The 12,876-nt window shown below is 45.4% G+C and overlaps 1 pseudogene; it reads left to right on the top strand.

Moving 5' to 3' along the window:
• Positions 1-461: 461 nt before the first annotated feature.
• LOC111761362 (U6 spliceosomal RNA) lies at positions 462-559 on the top strand (annotated as a pseudogene).
• Positions 560-12,876: the final 12,317 nt, after the last annotated feature.

Genomic DNA, 12,876 nt, shown 5'->3' with positions numbered 1-12,876 from the left:
CTAGACGCGCACACCTTCTTTCCTGCTTTCAGGATAACCTTCAGAAATGGACCTTTTTTGGGGATGGGGGTGGGGGGAAGAGACCAATTTCCTCGAGAGAGGTAGGGCAGGGGAGCAGCAGTGAGAACGCTGCCGCCCCCAGAAAGGAAGCCAGAAAGGAAGCCAGAGGCGCTTTGAACTTCTCCCACGGAGCTGACAGGAAAACTACAAAAACACCGTCAGACTGCATCAGGACGCCAATGGAGCAACCGGGAAGGCTTGGCTCCTTTGGAATGGGTCCCCCCCACTCGGCAGGAGGTTTGCTTCTGGGGGCGGGAACACCAGCTGGAGTGAAGAGCAAGTCTGGCTGCTCAGACGGACTGCAGTGGAAACAGGCTGGGTTTGAAGGTCCCGTTGTGCTGTTTGTTTCTGGCAGACAACAGAGCCAGAGTGAAGGAGGATATAAAAAGTAGGTGCCATGCTTGCTTTGGTGGCACACATATTAAACTTGGGACCATACAGAGATTTGCACGGCCCTTGCGCAAAAATGACATGGACTCGTGAAGTGATCCATATTAGAAAAAAAAGAAAGTTGAGGTGCTGATAGCTGGCTGGACGGGGGATGCTCAAGGTGAGGCGTGCAGGGGCTTCCAAGAAGTCACGCCGACCAGGATCCTGAAGAGACTGTGCTGGGGAGGGTACAGGGGCACCCAAAGGGCCAGGGAAAGCTGCCTTGGCTCCAGGCAGTGGGATGGTGACAGGACTGGCAGGGTTTTTACAGAATCAGCCACGTCATTGTGGGATTCCTTGTTTAAAATTTTAAGACAGGGACAGCAGAAATTAAACCAAGCGCGGCGCCCTGTGTGACCATTCAGGCTGCACACCCCAGAGGTCGGCCCTGGGCGGGAGGCTATCCAGTGTGAGGGGTCTGGAAGCTCCTGGATAAATAGAGGTAAAAAGGATGAGTCCACATTATAGATGTGAAGGTCAGGGGTGAAAACAAAACAAAACAACAACAACAACAACAAGAAAACATGACTCCCTTAGGAGTCTTCTCGTTTTAAAAAATATTGGGGAAAAACACTCTCCACTAACAACACGTTTTTAACTTTTTAACAGGACTTCACATCTCTAAAACCATATAACGTAGGTGACAATTTTATGAGCCACATTACACATAGCACATTTTATGTTCCTAAACGACCTAAGTGATTTTTGTAGGTCCTTAAAGGACACTAAAATAGTACATGCTAGGGGAGAAAAAGAGAACTGTATGTGTTTGTATTTCCTTACCAAATTTCCATATTCCTTTTACAGAAAACCCAACTCTCCCACCATCCCCCTATTGTCCAAAATGCCTGACCATTTCGCATCCCTGGTCCAATCCAGTTTTGTTTTTCACTTATCCCTGTGTTGTCTTTCACAGTTTGGAGACCGACAACTCGCCAATATCTTTAGAGTTGGTGTCATTTCGCCACTCACACAGTCTTCCCAACCCCAGTCCACCCTCCGCTAGCCAGTCAATACATGCTTCAAACTCTCTGAGATGAGAGCTCACCAAAAAAGTAAAGGATCTTAGAGCTTGCGGAGGGAAGCAGGGGCAAGGAGGCTAGCGCTCAGGCCCCGAGCAGGCCCAGCTGCCTTTCCTCTGCCCTCAGGTGGTTTAGTCTCCTCTCAAATGCTCACCCTTTTAGTTCCAACTTCACTCTCTGGGTAACGGGGACGGGGTGCGGAGGGGTGGAGGGATTATAACCGCCCACCAGGATGCAGTATCCAGTGGCAGCCCTAAAGATGAATAACCGAGCCTGGCCAATTTGGCTCTTGGCAGCCACCAGCCCTCCAAACTCCCTGCTCTATACCTGTGGCCTTAGGGAGCAGGGACTGTCGCTCGGGGTTTGTGGCACGGTGTTTTCTTTCCTCAGTGGGGGCTTTCCAGCCCTCTCGTGGGAATGATGTACTGACCATCTCCCCAAACTTAGAGACTCCGCCCCGTGGAATGATCTGCCAGCTTGATGTCAGGCCAAAGAAGCAAAATCTTTTGCTCAGCAAGTCTGTGAGACCCTGGATCTCCTCAGGCATAACAGGATGAGGAGCCAACTTCAGAGGGAGACACACAAGCAGGGTGATGAGTCGTAATATACCTCACGGCCCAGGGGAGAGTGTCCCGGAGAGGCTGGGAGCTAGAAGGAAACTTAAAGAGGCAAAGATCTCCCTCTCCCTACAGCCATGATGCACCTGGAGACTGCACCACCGCCCATTTCTTAGCAGACCAGGGACCTCACTCCACCTCCCCTGCCACCCACACGCTGCCCCTAACTCCTTCTTGGGACCAGCCTCGTGGCTGAGATGGGAGCAGAGCCAGTGGCCCAGCAAGGTTTTTGAGAGACAGGAAAAGGAAGGGTCCCATCCTCAATCTGGAGACCAGAGGGCAGGCCTGCCTCGCCGGCTCTTCCTGCTGACAGACTCCGGCCAAGTTCAGCCACCTCCCTCTGCCCTCGCTCCTGCCCCGCCCCACCCCCACGCCCAATCCGTGGGGCCACAGTCAGCCTCCCAGGCAGCCCCTGTCAGGAAGAGGCCCAGTCAGAGACAGTCCCTTGGGGAGGACCAGAGGTCAGGGTGGAGGGTCGGGGGCCCGACGGGCAGCCTTTCCCCACTTGCAGTGACGGCAGCGGGCGGGAGCCTGGCCAGCGGGAGGCCGCGGGCGCCCAGGGCAGGCCTCACGCCCTCGTGGCCAGGGTTACTGAATCTGCCAGCTGTGGAGCCGGCCCGTGCCAAGTCTGCCCTGGCTCCGTCTAGTCGTAATCGATGCTGGCGCCAGGCCAGGCCCCCTGCCAGCTCCGGTCACACTCGGCTAACAGGAGAGCCCAGCCCATTAACTCCTCGGCTAAAGCCCACTGTCTGGGTCCCTGCCCTGAGGTTTATTTACTCCGGGGGCTGGACGGTCTGGGGCCGGGAGGTGGCGGGCGGGAGGGGAGCAGCGGGGCTGGGGGAGGTGGGCTGGACTGCGGGGGCTGGCGGGCGGCTGGGGAGAGGGCTGAGATAAGGCTGAACCCTGGGTGGGGGCCAGGGGGGGGGCAGGACTTTAGGACTTTGGTGGTGTACAGAGCCGGAGGGCTGGGGCGGCTTTTTTTTTTTTTTTTAACCACATCAAAGATTTCCTCTGTAAAGACACAGCAGGGCAGATGCACCTCCAGAGGCTGATCCTGTACCTTGTCGGTGCCAGCAGGCTCTGTAGACACTGGCTCCTCAACCCCCCAGACCGTGGCCTTCAAATCCTCCAAAAGAACATTGGAAAAAAAAAAAAAAAGAACATTTTACTCTTATATTTTTAAAGTTGGGGTTTAAGATTTTTCATCACCAGTTTAAATAGTTCCAAAGGATGTCCTTCTAGTATTTTACGAATATTGACATTTTATCAAGTTCCAGCACTCTTTTAAATGTTCAATGGAATAAAAATCAAAGCAATTTGATATCCTCTATTAATTCATTTTAAAACAGGGTAACAAACTTTTTTTTAACAATTTGGAAATTTGCATTATTCCTTTTCCTCCATGGACTAGTATTTCCATTTCACTCCTGCTATAGATTTTATTCTAATGTCATATATTTTTTAAATGATTAATTCATTGTTTAAAGGTTTATTATTTTATCTATTTATTTCTCCCCACGCCCTTGTTGCTTGCACTTGCTCTGTTTGTCTTGTTTCTTTAGGAGGCACTGGGAACTGAACCTGGGACCTCTGATGTGGAAGAGAGGTACCTAACTGCTTGAGCCACCTTGATCCCCTGCTTTACTGTGTCTCTCATTGCGCTTTTCTTCTTGTGTCTCTTGTTGTGTCATCTTGCTGTGCCAGCTTGCCATGCCTGCCTGTCACATCAGCTCACCGTCTTCTTTAGGAGGCACTGGGAACCCAACCGGGACCTCCCATGTGGTAGGCAGGAGCTCAATTGCTTGAGTCACATCTGCTTCCCCAATTCATTTTTTAATTGTAGTAAAATATATGTAGTGTAAAAATAATTTTAAATATTTTAAGTGAACAAGTCTTTGACATTAAGTACATTAACAATATTAAATAACTTTCACTTCTCTTTCCAGACTATTTTCATCATTCCAAACCAAAATGCATACTCATTTAGTAATAATTCCCAACCCCCCATTCTCACACCCCTGGTAACCACTATTCTGCCTTCTGCATATATGAGTTTACTTATTCCAAGTATTTCATATAAGAGAAATAATACAATATTTGTCCTTTAGTTCCTAGTTTATTTCATTTAACATGATGTCTTCAAGATTGATCAATGTTGTATCATGTGCCAGCACTTCACATCTTTTTATGGCTGAATAATATTCCACTGTAAAAAAAAAAATATATATATATACACACACACACACACCACGTTTTGTTTATCCATTCATCAGTTGATGGACACTTGGGCTACGAAATCTGTCCAAGTCCCTGCTTTCAATTCTTTTGGATAAATACTTAAAAGTGGGATTGCTTGGTCATATGGTAATTCTCTACTTAACTTTCTGAGGAACTGCCTAACTGTTTTCCACAGTGACTACACCATTTTACATCCCTTCCAACAATAAACGAAAGTTCCTATTTTTTCATATGCTTACCAACAGATGTTATTTTCAGCTAAAAAAAAAAAGCCATCCTAGTGGGTATGAAATGGTATCTCATTGTGGTTTTGATTTGCATTTCTTTAATGGCTAATGATGTTGATCATCTTTTCATATACTTGGCCATTTGAATATCTTCTTTGGAGAAATATCTATTCAAATCCTTGGCCCATTTTTTAATTGGGTAGTTTGTCTTTTTGTTGTTGAGTTGTTGGAGTTCTTTATATATTTATACATATTTTTTGGGTATTAAACCCTTATCAGAGATGTGGTTTCCAAATATTTTCTCCCTCTCTGTAGATTGTCTTTTCACTTTCTTGACAATGTCCTTTGATGCACAAGAGTTTTCAATTTTGATGAAGTCCATTTTATCTATTTTTTCCTTTTGTTCCTTGTGGGTTATTTATTTATTTACTTATTACTTGTGGTTTGGATGTACGTCTAAAAGTACATTGCGATTACTCCATTACTTCCTTTTTTTGTAATTATTTTTTTTTAGTGTGCCATTTTGAGTGTCGTCTTCTTTTCCTTTCTCTGTATTTTTAAATTATTTTCTCAGTGGTTACCTTTGTAATTACAATTACAATTAACCTCTTAAACTAATAGTGACCTAGTTCAACTAGTACCAACTTAGTTTCAGTAGTATGCAAACTCTGTATTTCTATATATCTCCTTCTCTCCCCTTTATGTTGTTACTGTCTCACATTACATCTTTAAACATTGTATACCCATTAGCATGGATTTAAAATGTTATTTTACACATGTGCCTATTAAGTCATATAGGGGGGTGTTATTACAAACTAAAAGTACAAAAAGACAGAATTTTACATTAACTTATATACTTACCTTTACTATTGTTCTTTACTTCTTATGACTTTGAGTTACTATTTGGTGTTCTTTTACTTCATCCTGAAGGATTCCCTTTAGCATTTCTTGAAGGGTAGGTCTTCTGGTAATAAACTCTTTCAGCTTTTGCTTCTCTGTAAATGTGCTGCCACTGTTGTTGTTGGGGCTGGAGTCATCAACTTGTGACCTTTCTGAGCTACTTTTGCTTCAAATAGGGGAATGGAAGGAGAAAAGAGAAAGTAAGAAATAATCATTTAAAAAGGTACTGCCTCTTCAGTACTCCTCTGCCACTTTTGCCTGAGGAGGGGTGGAACAATGGCTGCCCTCAGAGCTGGCCCCCCAGGGATCTGAAGTAGCAGATTAGAAGCAGTGATCAGCAATCCAGCCAGACACCCTGGATTCTGGAGGACTAGGTCATTGTAGGCCAGGCTGGCGTCAGCAAGCTGCACCAGGAGCCGGGGCTGTGGTCCGCACTGCTGCCTGCCACGTGGGAGGGGGGCGGGAGTGGTGCCACTGCACACAGGGGGAAAATCACTGATATTTGTCACAATTCACCAGCCTCTTCCTCCAGCTCTTCCCTGGAGGCTGCACAGGGTTCCACTAGACCTCAGAGTTTCAAAATAGTTGATTCCAACTGTTCCTGCCAGTTCAATAGTTGTTTTGGTAGAGGGACTGATTCCTGGAGCTCCCTAGACCTTCACCTTCCCACAATCCTCCCTAATGTAATGTATTTATATACTTGAAAAAAATTTACCGACTAATCTACTTTAAAAAGTCCAACTTCCTTTGTTCACAAAGCTCTAAGTGTTAAAACATTTTATTTTTATTTTTGTTGTTTTAACAATTAATAATCACTTGATCAGAACAACATAAATAATAGTATAATTTGACAAAAAACATTAAACATAAAAAGTAAATTTTTTTTTTTTTGGAAAGGCCTCTCCTAATGAGATGGTTGGGGGCAGGTTTTCTCCCCCAATTAGTTCATATATATGTGGATGGCTATTACTTATTACTAGACTGAAACAGGGTTTAGCATCCACTCCATTACTACATCTTATTGTTATAGATTTAAATAAGGAGAAATATTGTTAAAACAAATAAATAAATAGATGGAAACATGAGTTTTGTTATAGGCATGTCATTCAATTCTTTGAAGTTCTTCCAAGTTATATGACTAATTTCATTATTATCAAAATGTTTTTAGCCATCTGCTGACCATGTGATTAGTGACACCTTCAATTTTGCTGAAAGTAAAGAATTGGAAACCACCTGACTTGTTAAGAGTCCTGGAACCCCCTCATTAGAGTCACTCACTTTCCCTAGACGTCCCCCACTGCCTCTAGCTGCCACGTTGCTTAGTGTCCTAGAGGCTTCTACATCTGAAGCTGTGCACGCTGGCGGGAGTCAGCAGAATGAGAGGTTCTGCTTCCTCTTCTAAAGGCCCCACATTTTCACTCCCTCTCCCTCTGTGAAAGGGGATGCATTGTCTTAAGTGGGTCACTTTTAGGAAAGCACAAGAAATTGAGGATCCAAAAAATGGATTCTCTTTAAGTTATCTTGGTTCATGAATCCCTTATTGAAAGCCTGAGGTCTGATTCCTGAATTTGATGATGAAGAGACTAAAATTTTACTCAAGGGCTAGAACTTCACTTGTGATCCCTTTTCTAGGGGTGAGCTAAAAAATGGATATGGTTCCAATGCAGGGGTGCCTGTGGCCACCACTCCAGTTCTTCACAGCTCTCAGACTGCCCTTATCGGAGCTAATCTCCCTTCACCCAGGCCAGAGTTTCTCAAGCTCGTGTCTGCATCCTGTTGTTTATTATTCCTATGTATTGAGGCTCCCTTGAACTGAGAGAGGAAAGTGTCTGGAGGCTGGGTAAGATCCTGCTCATTGGAGTTTGAAACATTGGTCTAAACCAATTGGAAAAAAAATTGAGGAGCAGCATCCCCAACTCTTTGTAAATTATATACATGTACTTCTGTCAATCCATATGTTGGATATTAAACTTATTTTTATTTCAGATTAAAAACATAAACTGAAGTTTATTCCCTCTTCTCCCCCAACACCCCCCTCCCCCAGCCCAGGGATGGTCTTGTAGATGTCTTAACCCATTGCGCTAGACCCTAGAGCTGTCATTAAAGATTGTCCTGAAAGACCCAGGGCATGCATGGGGCAGGAGGTATGAGATTGGCACTGGAACTTCATTTCTGGCCTTTTCAGAGGCATTGTGCTCTCCAGTTCTTCAGGCAACATTTACTAAGATGATGTGCCTAGCACTGTGCTAGGTTCTGAGACTACAAAAAGATGCAATCTTTCCTCTGAAGGAGGTTATAGGGTAGTGGAGGAAGCAGAGAAGTCACTCACTGTCTAGGTTTTTTTTTGTTTTTTGTTTTTAATGGAATTCCTATCACATTCCAGGCCCTATGTAGGGGCTCAGGATAAACCAATAAGCAAAACTGCACATCAGCTCTTTAGGGAGCTTACCATCCATGACTAGATATGAGACGTGTACTTGTACTGCCCAACACAGTAGCCACTAGCCACACATGGGTGTTTAAATTTACATTCATTAAAATAAAGTAAAATTAAGAAGTCAGACTCCCAATCCCACTAGCCACATTTCGAGTGCTCAATAGCCATATTGTTCTACATATTGGAAGGCGCAGTTAGAGAACTTTTCATCCCTGCAGACAGTTCTAAAGCACCGGGTATGGTCACCACTGTGGATGGGATGAGCCAGACCATCTGCAGGGCCCTTGGCAGCCTACCCAGTGCCACTATGCCCGTTTGAAAAAGGTTTTCTTTCTGGGGTGTGGTGGTGGAGTGGGATGGTGTTGGTGTAGTTGCGTGCCAGGGGTAAGGCTTGGCAAGTAGAGTGCAGCTCTGGGCCTAAGAAAAGTCAGAGTCTAGAGAACAGGAAATGTAAATATCAGGTCCCTGGAAGCAAATGTGTCCAGGGCTCTGAGTTAACGGTCTAATCTCCTCTCCCACTATGCTCTTGCACCAGTGCACCACGTGGTCTTGCTTACCATGTGTTCTCAGCCTGTCCTTTCCCTATGTCTGTTTCTCCTAACGCCCTTTGAGGCTCAGCTAAAACACCACCACTTTCCTCCTCAAGGCCAGTCCTAAGTCCTTTATGAGGCTAACTAGCATTTATGGAGCACATATTTCATTTGTGTTATTGGTGTGCTATTGGTGGGCATGGGATGCAGAATGTAGTGGTGAGGTCACAAGGTGAATATGCAGCCCCGAGACTCAGTGTCAGTGGCTGTCACTCCCTTTACCACATTAGGTCCATCGTGGTCTTGGTTTCCTCACCATCATGAGTGCCCATTCATCAGGCAATGGAAGTCTTAGGACACAGCATCCCCACTCCTAGACTGCAATTTCTGCAGAGCAGTAACTGTGCTTTGCACGTCTTTGTCTCCCCCCCGCCTCACCTTACACATAATAGACACCAAAAAAGGATTAGTTGAATATATGAAGTCCTACAACCCAGCAACAAAAAGGCAGACAATCCCATTTAAAAATAGGCCAAGGACTTGAATAGACATTTCTCCAAAGATGATATATAAATGGCCAATAAACACATGAAAAAATGTTTAATGTCTTTAACCATTAGGGAAATGCAAATCAAAACCTCAAGATACCATTTCATACCTACTAGAATGGCTATGATTGAAAACACAGAAAATAACAAGCACTGGAGAAGATGCAGAAAGATAGTAACCTTCATACATCATTGGTAGGAATGTGAAATGGGGGAACCACTGTGGAAAACAGTTTGGCAGTTCCTCAGAAAGTTAAGCATAGAATTACCATGTGACCAGACAATCCCACTTCTAGGTATATACCTAAAAGAATTGAAAGGAGGGATCCAAACATATTTGCACAATGATGATCATAGCAGCATTATTCTCAGTTGCCAAAAGATGGAAGTAACCCAGTGTCCATTAACAGATGGATGGATAAATAAAATGGGTTATACACATACAATAGAATATTATTCACCCATAAAAAGGAATGAAGTTCTGATGCATATGACAACATGGATGCACCTGGAAGACATCATGTTGAGTGAAATAAGCACATAAAAGGACAGATATTTTATGATCCCATTTATAAGAAATAAGTAGAATATTCAAATTCATAAAGTGAGAAACTGGAATATTGGTTACCAGGGGCTGGGTGGGGGTGGGGAATGGGGAGTTGATGTTTAATTGGTATGGAATTTCTGTTTGGGAAGATGGAAAAGCATTGGCAATGGCAGATGGTGACTGAGGCATAACTTTATGAATGGAACCAGCACCACTGGATTGTTTATTTGAAAATGGATAAAATTTTAGGTTGTATGTAAGTTACCAGGAAAAAAACAACAACCATACAACAGGAAGAATGAACCCTAATTTAAACTTTGGACTAGAGTTAATAGTATAATTATAATAATAAAGTTTCATCAGTTGTGACAAAGATACCACACTAATGCAAATGTTAATAATAGGGAAAACTATGTGCCTATGGCAGCAGGGGAGGTATATGGGGACTTTGTACTTTCTGCATGATTTTTCTGTAAAACTACAGTTGATCTAGTTGAAAAAAAACTTAAAGGACAATTGTGAAAAAAATATGGTATATATACACAGAAAAAGGAAGTATTAGTTGAAGGAGTCTACTCTTTCGTGCCTCAATGGTGAGACTAATCCTTGCTAGTTAATAATGGATTAAAATCTTCATAGATTCTCAGAAGAAGCTGGCATGTAAATAGCCACTTACCCAGTATTGTTCTCAAAGATGAAGATGTTGGACAGATCTCACTCTCCTTATGCATCAGAAAATCCTCCTCATCTGGATGAGTTGCAAGAGAGAAAGACATTATTGCTCAAAGACATCTCAGCAAAATGCTTCTGCCAGGGTCTGGCCAACTGCTTCCTCAAGCCTGCAGGCCTCCTTGCAAGCCCAGGCCCTGCCTGGAGTAGCTACATCTTCTGATTTCAGACTGGACCCTGTGCAGGGCAGTCCAAGGAATCACTGGTGCTGACACTGGGGGTGCAGTGTGGCCCAAGGAGAAGAGGACTGGCCTTGAGAAGGGCCTGGGTTCAAATCCTGGTCCTGCCAACAGTGACCCTGGACAAATGACTCAACGGCTTGAGCCCATTTCTATAACTGCCAAATGACCAATGATACCTGCTTCACAAGGTTGTTGAGGAAACTGAGTGTTAATAAACCCCTAACATATGGTTTAAGAGTTAAGATCAAGGAAACGGATGTGGCTCACACAGTTGGGCTTCCATTTATCATATAGGAGGTCCAGGGTTCGATGCCCAGGGCCTCCTGGTGAAGGCAAGCTGGCCCAGGTGGCAAGCTGACCCACGTGGAGTGCTGGCCCACGCAGGAGTGCTGCCCTATGCAGGAGTGCTGCTCTGCTCAGGAGTGCCGGCCAACGCAGAGAGCTGACACAGCAAGATGACGCAACTAGAGACACAGAGGAGAGACAAAAAAGAGATGTAGCAGAACAGGAAGCCGAGGTGACACAGGAGAATGATCGCCTCTCTCCCACTTTGTAAGGTTCCAGGATCTGTTCCCAGAGCTGCCTAATGAGAGCACAAGCAGACATAGAAGAACACACAGTGAATGGACACAGAGAGCAACAATGGGGGGGAGGGGGAGAGGCGCAAAAACAAGAGAGTTAAGATCCTGATTCTGCCACCTACTAGCTGTGGGACATTAGTTAGACAAGTTACTTAGATGCTCTGGGTCTCCACTGCCTTTACCTGAAAGAAGGAATCATAGTAGTGGCTAATTTATAGGGTTGTTGTGAGGATTACTTAACGCCTAACACATAGTGGCCATTCAGTGAATGTTAGCATTTAATATTTCATCTTTCCCCAAAGTGATGTAAGCAAGGCCACAAGGCGATGTAAGAAGGTCCTGGGAGGGTCACACACACTCACCTGGATGAGAACCCAGCTCTACATCCTAGTCCAGGACTGAGAATCAAGCTTCTGGTCAAAGCCTTAGACCTTGTTCTGGCCAGTCCCTGGGCCCACTGCCAGGCTCATGGGCCTGCTGGACAGTGAACAGCCCACCCTGCGAGTGGGGGCTGCTGGCCTTGCTCCTGTGAGGAAGGCCCGGGGAGCCTCTTTGTGGCTTTGCCCCTTGTCCTGCTGGCGTCTGCCTTGCTGCCTATGGCCCTACTCATGCCTGAGGTTCACTTGTATGCCCCAGAGAGGGGGTGCCTACCCCCTTCATCGCTGGGGATGAGAAATGGTACGAGACAGCAAAGAAGCATTTGGGGGCCAGAGAAAGAGAAGGCAGGCCTTGGCTCTGCCCCCGCAGCTATCCTGAGAGCTGGTGTGTGGTTAATACACAGCAAGTGCTCCAGGGAGAATAAAACCTTGGCTAAGTGGTGAGGAGGGCCGAGGAGACAAGAGCTAGAAGAGGTCCTTGAAAGGAGAAAGGGAGAGTGCCCAAGATTACAGACCAGGGAGGGTCTCCTCTCCTCTCCATTTTATAGATGAGGAAAATGCCCACGGGGAGGCATTATTTGCCCAAAGTTATAAAACTGGTTGTTGGAAAGGTTTGGAATAAGCCAGGCCTCTTGATTGCCTGCTCAGCTTTCCATCCAGTGCCGACTGCAGCCCTTGCCTACCACTCTGAACCAGGCTATCACTGCCTCCCTGCTGCACACCACCCGAGAGTCCAGGCCAGGGAAGGAGGCTAGGATGAGACCTGTGGCCCGTCTTCCCTTGAGATACCACCAGGATAATCCGAGCATGCAGCCCTCTTTTTCCCAGTCACCACTAGCAGCCTGAGATTCCTGGTCATCTCATCCTTCACACCTTCCTCCCCACATAGCTTGGTTATCCCCTAATCTGACCCAATTCCCCCCAACCCTTCCACTCTGTTCTCGGGAACTCAAGGGTTGTCATCAGCAAAATCTCTTTATTCACTCAACCTTCTCTTTAAACATTCCTTTCACCTTCTTATTCTAAAGAAAAGATGCCTGATCCCAAAACAACAGCTTCCCTGCAGCCACATCAATAGGTGACTATTTTTCCTCCTACAGCCCTTAAATGAATGTGGCCTGGAGGTAGAGTTGTCTTCCTTGCTCCTTATGGCTATTTCTAGGTTTGCTTCTCTTCCCTCCTCACCCTAAAACTCCAGCTCCTTTGAAGGTCATGGCCATCAGAACAAACCAGCCACACCCCTTCCGCCGGCAACACTTAACCATACCCCAGGCCACTCCTCCCCACTCATTCTCAAACTCCACTCCTTCACTACTCCTCCAGACTTTGATAGTCATTCATTCATTTGTTCATTCAACAAATATTTTTGAACACTTACTGTGTGGAATTGAGGGTATGGGAGTGGACCAGAGAGAAAACATCTAGCCTTCAAGGCTCTAAAATTCAGATGGG

This window comes from Dasypus novemcinctus, chromosome 3 (genome assembly GCF_030445035.2).
Source record: "Dasypus novemcinctus isolate mDasNov1 chromosome 3, mDasNov1.1.hap2, whole genome shotgun sequence".
Classification (NCBI taxonomy): domain Eukaryota; kingdom Metazoa; phylum Chordata; class Mammalia; order Cingulata; family Dasypodidae; genus Dasypus; species Dasypus novemcinctus.
Note: the sequence above shows the minus strand (reverse complement) of the source record. Positions and strands in the feature narration are given on the sequence as shown.